This window comes from Amblyomma americanum, chromosome 2 (assembly GCF_052857255.1).
Source record: "Amblyomma americanum isolate KBUSLIRL-KWMA chromosome 2, ASM5285725v1, whole genome shotgun sequence".
Lineage (NCBI taxonomy): Eukaryota > Metazoa > Arthropoda > Arachnida > Ixodida > Ixodidae > Amblyomma > Amblyomma americanum.
The window spans coordinates 195,964,581-195,973,603 of NC_135498.1; the positions used below are offsets into that span (position 1 = coordinate 195,964,581).

Sequence of the window (9,023 nt, forward strand, 5' to 3'; positions counted from 1 at the left end):
ACACACACACACACACACACACACACACACACACACACACACACACACACACACACACACACACACACACACACACACACACACACACACGCACGACACACACACGCACACACACACACACACACACACACACACACACACACACACACACACACACACACACACACACACACACACATATATCGAAGTATACGCTTCATTTAAGGAAATATTTTTGACTCGACGTTTCGATCGGAGGACCGATCTTTCAAGAGTGACCATACATGGAGTGACCATACAGTGACCTGTATGGTCACTCTTGAGAAAGAGCGGTCCTCCGATCGAAACGTCGAGTCAAATAAAAATGTTTCCTTAAATGAAGCGTATACTTCGATGTATATTATTTTAAGCAGTCAAGTACCTCATGTTTTCACAGCTACTATATATATATATATATATATATATATATATATATATATATATATATATATATATATATATATATATATATATATATATATATTAGTTACCCTTGATGTAGTGTCTCTACACCAACATAACGCATGATGATGGCATTCGAGCTCTGGTCACATCCTATGGAAAACAAACAAGCGCTGATGCTCCTAGCCAAGGTACCATCGCTGCACTTACTAATCTGGTCCTCAAACTCAACTCTTTCGAAAGTTCTACAGCTCCTTTTACCTAGAAACGAGTGGCACCACTATGGGAACGAAAATGGCGCCAAATTATGCCAACATATATATGCATAGCATTGAATCGGAGTTTATCCGCTCATACCCAACAAAACCGGCTTTTTACAAACGCTTCCTAGACGACATATTAATGGTATGGACGAAAACCGAGGACCAATTCATCCAGTTTATTTCAGCATTTAACGACATACATGCAAACCTTTGTTTCACACACACTTACTCCACCAGTCAAAATATTTTCTTGGACGTCTCAGTTCGAGTGGAGAAGGGTAGCTTAATCACCAGTGTCTATAGAAAGCCCACGGATAGACAACAGTACCTTCATTACAAGAGCTGCCACCCACGCCACTGTAAAACTTCAATTCCATATTCCGAAGCCATCAGATTCAAACGGATCTGCTCACGACCAGAAGACCAAAGAAAATTCTAACCGTATGCGGGAGGTTCTGAGGGACCAATGCTATCCGCGGCCTCTATTTTTGATGATGCCATTAGGAAAGCGGAAGCAAAAAGTCGTAACGAAATGTTTGGGGATCCCCCATCAGCAACCGCAAATGACACCGCTCTAATCTCGTCTTAACCTTCGCAAGCAACCTTCCTAATGTCAACAAAATTCTAAAAAAAACATTTCAACATAATCGAACAAAACGACAGACTGTCAAAAATTTTCCAACAGTTCCACACGTTACCTACAGGCTACCAAAAAACATACATGATTATGTAGTTCACTCTACTGTCTATAAGAGAAAGCCTGTTGGTTGCCTACCGTGCAGGAAGAATCGATGTCAAGTTTTCCAGCATATGCGGACAACAACACTAGCTCAAAGCACGCACTCGACTTCAAACAATCCATCCGTGAAAACTTGAAATGAGTTGTGACAGTGGTAACGTAGTGTAGACGCTCGAGTGTGGTGATTGTCAGATGCAATACATTGGCCAAACCGAGAATTCCTTCCGAATTAGATTCAACAACCACCGCGCGCACACCAGATCTCTTCCTCTCCTCCCCCTGTCGAAACATCTTTCCCAGGAAGGTCACGAGTTTCACAAACAAAAAGTTACGCTGCTACAGAGCGACTTCCAAAATACCCGTGAGCGTGAGCAACGAGAATCATACTTTATATATCTGTTTAATACTGTGCAGGCCGGTATGAATGAAAACCCTGGTACTCTCTCCACACTTCAGAGGTCAGAGTCCTAGCCCTACTGAAATTCACAGCATCCCGACAGCATCGCCTGAGGTCATGCCAATTTGCGTGCTTGCTTCCACATGCCGCCCTTCTCCTCCCCCTGCCATTCTTTCTTGCTCATGACCAGAGAAAACAGTTCTGAGAGCAAAGCATATTGCATATTCCCCCCTCAACTTTTTATATTTTTTATATAGTTTATTTCTCTTTCTTTTTTCCTGCTTCGCAGATAGTAGAGCGCGATGCTCCATATAGGACAGTAACCCATTGCAATAACGGACACTTGGGCGATTTCGCGCCTTCGTTCCCCATTTTCTATCTGTTACTCTTCTCTCTCTCTGTTTCTAGGAAGGAGCCCTCTTTTTGCCTCCGCGACGGAACGCTTGGCGGAGGCGCCCTTCTGACGCGAGGCAGCGCGGAGACATTTCCGCTTTGCGGCGCCCGGCTGCGGGATCGGGTTTCTGCGGTGCGTTTGGCCGGCCGCAACGCCGCCGTAACTTACATTTTAACTGTTAACAGCCGCACCCGCGGGGAGCGCATCGCGCTCTGAGGCATATGCGCGCAGTGTTGTTTTCCGTTTCTTTGTTCTTTTGTTGCTGTTTTCTTGTTTATCATATTTTCATTCCTCGTGTTCGAATTTCTCGCTTCCGCCGAAGGAAGCTTCCCTCCATAATAATTCTTGTCGGCGCCCCCCCCCCCCCCCCCCCCCTATTTTCCATGCGGACAATTCACCCCTCTCCGCGCCCGCTGTCTCTAACCTCTGCTTTCTATTCCCCCCCCCCTTTTTTTTTCGTCTGTTCCTTTAACCACCCTCCTCCTTTCCCTCAGTCGAAGATAGGAGTCTGGCCGCTCGCTGTTTGTCTCTTGTGTGATCTGTTTGTTTGCTCGAAGGAGAGCCTTTTTCAAAGGAGAAAGAGAAATAAAGAGAAAAAGAAAAACGCGCTGTCGCCCCCTGTCCACGGAGCAGCCGTGGAGAGCGGGCAGAAAAAAAAATAAAAAAAAGGAAAACGAGGAGCAGGAGGTGAGAATAGGCGCCCTCAAGGCAGAGCGGCGTCTAGTACAGAAACAGACGGTGGCGGATTCGCGGAACAGATAAGAATTATAGATGCATGTAGTACTCGCGTGCCGCTGCACAAAACGAGTAAACAAATAAACAGAATCAAACGCAGACATGGCAGACTTCCCTGGAGCCTCTTCGGCAGGAATAGTCAATGCGGAATCAGCGGCGCAGTTAGCTTAACTAGAGACACGTGCACACGTGCAAGATGCGCTTTTTTTATCCCGCGCGCGTTGGAGAAACGTGGGGAATTCCGAGAAAAGCCTAGGGAAAATGTGTGTGTGTCCCCAACCGGACATGACGTCATCAAAGTCACGTGACCATGACGTTTAAGCGTGACGTCAAGGGTGACGTCACATTTTAAAACCAATCAGAGTTTCCAGCCTACCGACCCGCAATCGCTTGTGTACTAGCATGCGGCGACCGTCACTCATCTGCACATAGTACGAGTGAGTGCTCGCGGTACCTTTTTGTCACCACCGCCGGCCCTAGCCACTTCGGGTACATTTTCCCTGGCCTCTTGTTATCAAAGACGAGGACCGCCTCACCTTCGCGAAAGGTTTTTACCATTTCGTGCTTGCTGTAGTGCGACGAGTACGCCTCTTGCTGTTTTCTAGTCGTTAGCTCCGCAATGTCGGCCGCGATCTCGAGCTGTGCTTTCAGATTTTTCAAATACTCAGCGTGAGCACTCTCTAGCTCCCCGGGTACCTCAATGTCTCCTGCCCAGCTTTTCTTCAGGATACCGAGTGGTCCTACTGGGTCTCGGCCGTAAAGCATTCGGAAGGGTGACACGCCAGTGGTGTCCTGTGGCACCTCCCGATAGGCCCAAAGAAGAAAAGGAATGAACTTGTCCCAGTTTGTCGGTTCCTTTTCGATTACGTGTGATAGCATGGTCTTAAAGACTGTTCCACCTCTCGACCGCCCCATTGCTCTCCGGATGATTGGGAGCGGAAAAGCGTGCGGTACACCCGAGTCTTTCGAGGAACTCCTTCGAAAGTGCGGCTGTGAAATTGGTGCCGCAGTCTGAGCACACCACCTCGGGAACCCCAGTCCGGCTTAACACCGAAAGCAGCGCGTCGCAGGTTGCCCTGGCAGACAAAGACCTTAGGCAGACTACTTCTGGCCAACGCGTGCACAGATCTATTATGCAAAGCGCGTGCCGATGTCCTCGGCCAGACGATGGCTCAATCGGACCTATGATATCCACGTTCACTTTCTGAAAGCGAAACTTCGGGCGAGTGAGAGGCGCTATCGGTACCCTATCGGTTCGCCGGTGGTCTGAACGCACTTATTTATTGATTTATTTGTACATACTATCAGTCCAGCTGGACTAAGGTAGGAGTGGGTACGACATCAAAATTTATAAACGCTGGCCAGTACGATAAAACAGCCAGTACAGTCAAACACAGTTCATAAAATACAGTCAGTGTAATGTACAAATTATGTGCACTCCTGCGTTAAATATTTGCACATGAGGGTAGCAAATTGCTCTCGGGATTGGGCATTCACAACGTGGTTAGGAAGGCTGTTCCAATCGGACGATGTGGCAGGAAAAAAAGAGTATTTAAAACAGTCTTTAAAAAATTTTTCTACCTGGACGTGTTTATTATGTTTATTACGAGTGACGCGTGTCTTTGCTTTGTTAATGTATTGTTCTTTCTTAACCAAGACTAAACCATTTATTACACAATAAAACAGAGTTAGTCGTTTTTCTTTTCGTCTGTGGGAAAGAAGAGGCACATCTGCTTGGGCATAAAGAGGGGTCGCTGAATCCAATCGTCGATACCGGGAGAAAATGAAGCGTAGCGCCCGTCTCTGTATCTGCTCAAGCTTAGAGACAGACTTTTTGTGATATGGGTCCCATATTTCGCATGCGTAATCAAGTAAAGGCCGTACAAGCATCTTGTACGCTGTCAGTTTTGTGTCCGTAGAAGCCTGTTTTAGGACGCGCCTAATGTAGCCTAATCGCTTGTTTCCCTTCGCGACAATGTTGTCAATATGTTTTCCCCAGCTAAGATTTGAGGTGATGGTCACGCCGAGGTACTTGTATTCAGTTACTCAGGAAAGCGGGTTACCTTGCAAGTTATACATATAGTTCAGGGGCTCAAGCTTGTGAGTAATTGTCATGCAAACTGTCTTGTGCGGGTTCAGTGACATCTGCCATTCCGTACACCAATTATCTACTTGGAGCAGATAATCATTAAGCTGAATTTGGTCCTTAACGGATCTAATTTCATGGTAAATAATACAATCGTCTGCGAATAGCCTCGCTTTTACTGGTGAATCCCGGATCATGTCATTAATGTATATCAGGAATAAGAGGGGGCCAAGAACTGACCCCTGAGGTACACCCGATCTAACTTCGCAACAATCGGACCTCTTATCCTCAATGACAACATACTGTCTGCGACCTCTTAGGAAGTCCTCTACCCATCGAACTACACAGTTATGTCCCAAACCAGTTTTTACCTTAATTAGAAGCTTTCTGTGGTTAACCTTGTCGAAGGCTTTTTTGAAGTCTAAGAATATAACATCCATCTGTCTCCTGCAGTCAATCGCTTTACAACAGCTTGACAGCTAAGGCAGCTGTCACAGTGTTTGCGAATATCCGACTCCATGCCCGGCCAGTAGAAACTGTACTTTAGGCGAGCTTTAGTCTTGCGAAAGCACAGGTGTCCCCCGCAATAGGACTCGTGTGCTAGGCTGAGTGCGGCCTCGCGCCGTAATCATGGCAGTACTAACTGCTGTTCCCGTTGACCTAGCACCTGGTCTTTAGGATAGAAAACTCCGTCTACGATAGACGTGCCCGCCTTTTCTTGCTTGGCGTTCTGCCAGGCCTGACGCAGAGTCTTATCCTCATGCTGCTCCACGCGAAACTTCTGTGCCCCGCTAAGCTCAGCCGTGCCGCCCGCCTGTGATGGCTCGACCTCATTACTGTCAACTGTCTGCTGGGGCAGGGTTTTGTCTGCGAACGCCAGGACGGGTTCGGTGCCCACGTCTGGCCCTGATCTATCTGGTCTGTCTTCAGCCGGCGGCGACAGAGTTCGCACCGCCTGCACGAGGCCCTCACTGTCCGTTTTGCCCGAGTCGTGCAGCTGTTCCCATGCGTCTGCGGAAATCAGACAGTCGGCTTGTGTGAGCTTGTCGGTGAGCGCACGCAACACCGGTGTCGCATCGTCCACATTTTCAATAAGGGGAGCGTCACGACACAGCGCCAACGGAACTACAGCCAGTTTTGCCTCTACCTTCTCTCCGAAAGCGGAGACGAGATCGATCGTCCCATGTGGGGATACGAACTCTTAAGGTACAAGGCTTTCGCGCACTACTGTGATATCTGCACCGGTGTCCACAATAGCGCCAATAACCGCTTCCCTACAGCAGATTTTAATGTCCCTGAGCGCTGGACGCGTGGATTGCAAGGCATGGGTGGACACGCGTGCCGTTAGCCTATCATCGCACGGTGGATTCTCTCGTCTGTCAGCTGGGTTCTCACGATCAAATGGGCAGTTCGCGACAACATGTCTCCAGCTTCCGCATCGGAACCAGCCACCCGACCGCGATACCTTTTTCTTTTCTCCTCCTGGCCTGACTGCGGCTATTTTGTCTCCTCGCTCTGCGCCATGCTTCTGCGTAGGTGGGGCTTCAGTTCTCGGTTTTGGGGACGTGTCAAAACCTTTAAAGCTGTCGGCTTTCCTCTGAGCGCTTCCCTTCCCGGCGGCTTCCTCGTATGTCTGTAGCAGTGCAGCTATCTCATCCGCATTCAGCCATTTCTCACCCTCGCGCAGCTTGACATATTTATGTGCTTCTTCTGATAGCCCCGCCTTGAGCTGGTCGGCAACCAGTAGCTTCAATAATCCGTCAAAAGACGACACGCATCGTGACTATAAATAAAAATTTAAGTAACTCTGGACACGTGTGACAAAAGCCTTCCAGGTTTCTTCGCGGCGCTTGGTGGCCCCAGAAAACCGCCTTTGATACTCTGCGGCTGAAAGTTTCAACTCATCTAGGACCACCGCCTTCAACTTGTCATAGTCCCTGTGCTGCTCTGTGGTGAACCGTGTCGATAAGTAGGTTACCCGTTCAGCCAGCACCGGGAACACAAGCTGCGCCCAATGCTCCTTCGGCACGTTGTAAGCCACGAGCGAGCATTCCACTGACTCAAACCAGACGGGTACTTCACCGTCTGCCGGCAATTTGGGCAACTCGCCGGCGGCGAGTAGCTTAGCGTACTGTCTCAACCGCTCGTCCTCGGAAGGCGCCGCATTCTGGCTACGAGCACGCATGATTTGCATCTCGAGCTCTAAGGCTCTTATCTTTTTTTCATACAATTCCAACCCTTTCTCAATGTTTTGGCTATACCGTGACCCCAACGCCTCGTTGATGCCCTTGTCTCCACCGTCCCCCCTGTCACCACTGTCACTACCGCTGCCCATTGTAGATGCCTTGTCGGGGTTAAGATGACCATATCGGGTTATCATCAACTACGCAAGCCTTAGTCAAACAGTCACCGCTAAGAAAACGAAGGAACCAGGGAACTCACTCGGAGCTGCGCTCAGGGTTTTCTTTTCGGGCAGGAATGGCGGCGACTTCGGACCAGGTGCCGACTGAAGCCGCTAGCTGCTGTCTTTAGTCGGGGATGCCGTTTTCTGTCCGCTGAAGGCCGTGTCCGCTTGAATATTCCAACTGCCGCCGTTGTTCAGGGATACCACTCTGTGTCTGTTGAAGGCCTTGTCTTCTGCGTTTCACGCCAGATGCGGTTCGCACCTTCGTACCCCCGTAGCCTGTCGTCCTTTCGGTATCTCGCCTTGGATGCCGAACTTCGTCGTTTTCTCCGCGGATGTCTTCGTCCGTTCCTCGGGGCCGCTGCAGAGCACCAATCCTGTCAACTGCGCCAGTAAAGGTTTGCCGGTGGTGTTGGTCCGGTGATTTCCAGAAACTGGATGCACCGCTTGAAGGCTTCTCGATGATATGACTTGCAGGCGAAGCGATTTAGTGAGAAACGAACTTTTATCCAGGCTATTTACAGATGGGTACAAACAAAAGTCAGTATACGGCCACAACTATCCGCGGCCGGCCTAGCCGACCGCCTGCACAGAGGCGAGGGACACCGCGTCCCAACAGCCAAACTGGCGCGCCTTGCACCAGCTCTCAACGGTCACTTCCTCCGCACTCGGCCAGACCGAGCGCCTGCCAGCTAGGAGTAGTTAGAGAAAAAAGTACACGGTGTTGCAAATGGGTTGCAAGCCCCAAGGGTAGCGTTGGCCTGGCGGCCTGGGGCACAGCTGAAAACATCCGAAGGTCCTGGCAAAGGATGAGTCGACTGCCAACAGAACAACTTGTTTATTCTGGCATCGCAAAAGAGCAGCCGGTCAGGGCGACCACGTTACTCAAGGAAGAAATCGAAGTCTCTCTTTGGCGTCCGGGGCACCTGCTTTTATACCCTCGGAGTCGAGGGCAAGAAGGAACGGCTCGGGATGAGTCGCACGAGACGGCGACGCACGGACATGTTGAGACGTGAAGTGACGCGTCCGCCGGGCCGGCGCCGGTCAGACCTCCTCGCCTCCCAGTTGGGGAGCTCCTCTCCCCGGCTGCCGCGCTTTGACAAGCGTGGGCACCAACATGCACACACACACACACACGCACACACGACGACACGTGGCATTGAAACCTGCCTGGACGCGCTTGGCGGGAGGCGTTACGGCAGCACTGAACGGGCCCAAAATGACCGCCACTTTGAACGAAGCCCCGGCGTCCGTTGCATCCGCGCCGGCTATACCGCGCGTCGTAGGCGAAACGTAACAGACCGCCCCGCCGGGAGAAGGAGATCCCGATGGTCAGGGGACTGCATCCGCTGTCCGGAGGGATGTCGCTCGATGATGCTCGTAATCGAAACCGGTCGTCCCTCGACGTTGCTTGAGCGCAGCGCACAGAGAAGGCCTCGTTCTCAGGTTCAGGTTCACACAGGGCACTGCAAAGTGACTTCGGGAGAGTTGCCATTTTTGTTCTCGTTCCCAGCAAGCGTTAGAACTACGCCGAAACGCAACTGCTCAGTCAGCAAGCACGAGACAACCCTCACTAAACTCCACC

At 50.2% G+C, this 9,023-nt stretch overlaps 1 pseudogene; it reads right to left on the minus strand.

The window, feature by feature from the left end:
* Positions 1–5,662: 5,662 nt before the first annotated feature.
* LOC144120315 (uncharacterized) lies at positions 5,663–7,369 on the minus strand (annotated as a pseudogene).
* Between the last annotated feature and the right edge of the window lie 1,654 nt (positions 7,370–9,023).